The 4,644-nt window shown below is 34.4% G+C and overlaps 1 non-coding gene across 1 annotated transcript; it reads left to right on the forward strand.

Annotated features, from left to right (window-relative positions):
* Positions 1–497: 497 nt before the first annotated feature.
* On the forward strand, positions 498–603 carry LOC134361460 (U6 spliceosomal RNA). Its single transcript, XR_010021459.1, has one exon. It is a non-coding gene; the product is annotated as a U6 spliceosomal RNA (small nuclear RNA).
* Positions 604–4,644: the final 4,041 nt, after the last annotated feature.

The raw sequence follows: 4,644 nt of genomic DNA on the forward strand, positions 1-4,644 counted from the left end.
GAGGGAAGAGAGCACAACAAACCATGTACTGAATTGAGAAATACCGCTACATTGTGTGCCCAATTTATTGTTCTATATGTGTTCCTACTGGTGAATTGCAGGAGTCAATAAATATCACTCTGAAATTGAGTTTGGAAACAATTGAGAAATAAGACAAATGAATATTATTGGAGAGAATGGTTCAATATAGGACTAATATCACATTTCCTAATATGTGCCCTGAATTGAATATTTTCTCCCCAAACTATAGGTGCTTTCATTGAAGGGACAGTCTTCCCTCATAAGCTTACAGATTAATGGAGAAATGCAGAGGTTGGTAAGCATTCTCCCCTGAGAAAGGAAAAAGCTGCAGTTGGAGTTGTTATTGTTTATTTGTTTTTAATATTCTTTTTTAGTGTGTAGAGTTCAGCATTTGCTCTTTCCAAGCCTCTGCAGGAGAAACATATGGTTAAGGCCATTTATTTGTATAAAAAAGAGACTGTTTTATGGTTTAGAGGGTGCTCACTTCTACAGCACATAACTAAAATTGAAATGATTCAGAGAAGATTAGCATGGCCCCTGTGCAAGGATGACATGCAAATTCATGAAGGTCTACATATTTTTAAAATTAATTTGATATTTGCATGCTTTTGGAAGACTTTAGAGAACTAGCTCAAATAATTTCAGAGATTATCAAATGACATATGTAAATTAAAAAATAAACCTTGAAAAATAAATACTTAAAAAAATGATTTAGGAGGTCAGAAAACCTGAATTTAACTATTTCTTGCCACCAAGCAATTGCTTAGTGACTGAATGAGTGGGGATACTTAACTGCTGTTGGTGTGTACTGGCAGCTAGCCTACGAGCGAGCGGAGACTGATTAAGCTGCTATTTAACATACAAACTTCGGTGTGCTGGGGGGGGGGGTCTATGGTTATGTAACTGATTAATTGTGAAAGTTAGGCAAGCAATGCTATTTAAATTCCTTTAAAAACAACCAGATGCCCAATTTGAGCTCTTACAATGTATTGGACACTGTGCTTCATGTCGTATGAACATTATCTCATTTAAATAACCCTATGAGAAATATACTGTTATCATATCCATTTTTGCAAATGAGGAAATTAAGGCTTATTGAGGGTAAGTTACTGGCTATTTACAGTGTTAGTAAATTTCAGAGCAACGATGTAAACTAAAGCTGATCTGACATGAGTTCCAGTGCTATTAACTACCACACTAAAGAGAGTTTCACTTTTCTTGTTTTTGAAAAGTAGGAGAAATAAGTGTAGTCAGGAAAAGCCAAGGTTATGATGTGAACATAGTTGAGAAAACTGAGGATGTATGGCAATTACATTGAATGGAGTAATTACCTGGTGGCTGGAAATATTTAGATAATGATTTTAGGTTCCAATAGCCCACAAAGACAGGCCATGTGACGATGATGCTTTTTCATGCAGTAGCCACTTTGTGCTGCTGGGGGAGTCAGTCCTACTAAAATAAGCTTTCAGGCTTGACAGAAAAGATGCTTGGCATGCAGTTAGGGCTCCTTCCACATGGAAACTTAGCATCTATGACTAATATTTCTAGTCACCCTTGGAACAGGTCAACTTTCCAGATACTCCCATCACTAAATGTGGGGGAGCAATAAAACTTGTGGTTTGAAGCTTTGGAGAAGATAGCCAGGGATGATTAAGAGCAAAAACCTACCACATTTTAGCCCAATTAGCTACACTGGATTTTGACAAAATTATGTTGTTTTCTTGAAGATTGTCCTATAAATGAAATTCTCTTGATCCCACTTAAAGAGAAACTCCAATCAAAGAAACTCACTAACTCTTGTCTCCTTCAGTCTTCAATTTTTTTTATTCTGAATCCTACATTTAACCCAGAATATTTAAATTGTCTGCTATGAGTGAAGAAAGGGGAGATTGATTTTCTGTCAGGGCTATTTAAGTTGATGATATATGACCTTTGGTCAGAAATAAGATTAGAATGTCCAATTCTAATTTAGAGAAAATTTCCATTAGTGACTTAAAGGGGCTTAATTTAAATGAATGATACACCTGCCTTTCCTTCTAAATTAAGATATAACATACATGATTAAAATGGAAAGTTGTCTCACTGAAATATTCAAAGTATTCACTTTATATGTGCTTGTTTTGAATTTAAATTGAGAGAATTTTCTGTCTCCGATATGCCAAAAATGTTATGTCCTTCAAGCAGTATAAATGTCTCATGTAAAAAAGTAACAGTCATAGAGAGTAACCACAAAAAAAAAAAGGAAGAAAAAAAAAGTTGTGTTAAACTGAGCCTGACCTTAGCCATTTCAGCTTTTTAAAGATATGAAGGAGGTAGTGGTTGTATAATTCAAATCTGTGGAGGAAATAAAAATATTTTTACTGCTTGCTTCCTCTCACAGAGCCTAGTTATCAGACAAAGATTATAGGTCTAACAATTTAGTACCATTGCCAGTGTGTAATACTAAGAGTTGGCACTGGTGTAGGTGGCCCATTATTTAGTAGAATACATTAGTGAGTCTTTGGATCTGCAAAGGCAGAAACTCATTTAGCTACAGGACATGGAGAGCTAAAGTTCTCCTTTCAGTAAGTGCAAGAATTAAGAATGTGTGCATGTAGCAGGACTGATTGGTCAATAAAACAGACCAAGATGAAAAGAGGAGGAAGATGGTAGAGATGAAAGATTGCTGAGCAACAGGGCTTAAGGCTAGAGCACAAGCACAAAGTAAGCTAGAAAGAAATCTCTTTAGGTAAAATTTAATAAAAAAAAAAAGCAACAAATTAAAAATGTTCTTGAAAGTAATGAAAATAAAGACACATCACACCAGAGCCTATGGGATACTGTAAAAGCAGTAGTAAGAGGGAATTTTATTTCAATAAGTGCTTACATCAAAAGAACAGAAAGACTTCAAATAAACAACCTAATATTAAATCTCAAAGAACTATAAAAACAAGAACAGTCTAATCCCAAAGCTAGTAGACAAGAAAAAATAATTAAGATCAGAGCAGAACTAAATGAAATAGAGACCAAAAGAATGATACAAAAAAATCAATGAAACAAAAGTTGTTTTTTTGAGAAGATAAGCAAAATAGACAAGCCACTGTCCAGATGGAAAAAAGAAGAAGAAGAAAAGAAAAGACCCAAATAACAAAAATCAGAAATGAAAAAGTAGACATAACAACCAATATCACAAAAGCACAAAGAATGATTAGAGATTATTATGAAGAATCATACACCAACCAATTTGAAAACCTGGAAGAAATGGATATATTTCTGGACACATACAAATTACCAAGATTGAACCAAGAAGAAACAGAAAACTTGAATACACCAATAATGAGCCACAAGATTGAAGTAACAATTGGCAGTCTCCCAAAAAAGAAAAGCCCAGGACCAGATAGCTTTACTGATGAATTCTACCAAACCTTTAAAATAGAATTAATATTAATCCTCTTCAAGCTATTTCAAAAAGTTGAAACATAGACCATTCCCCTAACTCATCCTGTGAGGCCAGCATCACCCAAACTAGACAAAGATACAACAACAACAACAAAAAACTGCAGGCCAATATCCCTGATGAACATAGATGCAAAATCCTCAACAAAATATTAGCACACAGAATACGGCAGCACATCAAAAAGATTATACATCTTGATCAAATGGGATTCATCCCAGGGATGCAAGGATGGTGCAACATATGCAAATCAACAAGTGTGATACACCACATCAACAAAATCAAGGACAAAAACAATATTGTTATCTCAATAGACACAGAAAAAGCATTTGACAAAATTCAGCATCCCTTCATGATAAAGGCTCTCAACAAATTAGATACAGAGGAAAGAATCTCAACATAATAAAAGCCATATATGACAAACCATGGCAAAAATCATCCAGAATGGGGAAAAGCTGCAAGCTTTTCATTTAAAAACAGGAACAAGACAAGTATACCCTCTCTCACCAATCCTACTTAACATAGTATCAGAAGTACTAGTCAGAACAATTAGGCAAAAGAAAGAAAGAAAGGGCATCCGAATTGGAAAAGACAACATCAAGTCATCCCTATTTGCAGATGACAGGATCTTATATATAGAAAAACCTAAACACTCTACCAAAAACTCTTAGAAGTGATAAAGAAATTCAGTAAAGTTGCAGCATACAAAATCAATTTACAAAACTCAGTAATGCTTTTATATTCTAACTAGGAGAAAAAGAAATCAAGAAAGTAAGCCCATTTATAATAGCTACTGAAATAATAAAATACCTAAGAATAGATTTAACCAAGGGGGTGAAAAATCTCTACAATGGGAACTACAAATCACTGCTGAAAGAAATTAAAGAAGACACAAAATGATGAAAAGACATCCCATGTTCATGGATTATGAGAATTAACATTGTAAAAATGTTCACACTTCCCAAAGAGATCTATAGATTAAATGCAATGCCCGTCAAAGTACCAATGACACTCTTTATACAAATAGAAAAAATAATTATATCATTCATAAGGAACAACAAAAGACCCTGAACAGCCAAAGCAATCCTGAGCAGAAGGAAAAAAAAAAAAAAAAAACACCAGAGGCATCACACTATCTGACTTCAAAATATACTACAAAGCTATAGTGACTGAAATAGAATGGCACTGGC

Source organism: Cynocephalus volans, chromosome 12 (assembly GCF_027409185.1).
Source record: "Cynocephalus volans isolate mCynVol1 chromosome 12, mCynVol1.pri, whole genome shotgun sequence".
Taxonomy (NCBI): domain Eukaryota; kingdom Metazoa; phylum Chordata; class Mammalia; order Dermoptera; family Cynocephalidae; genus Cynocephalus; species Cynocephalus volans.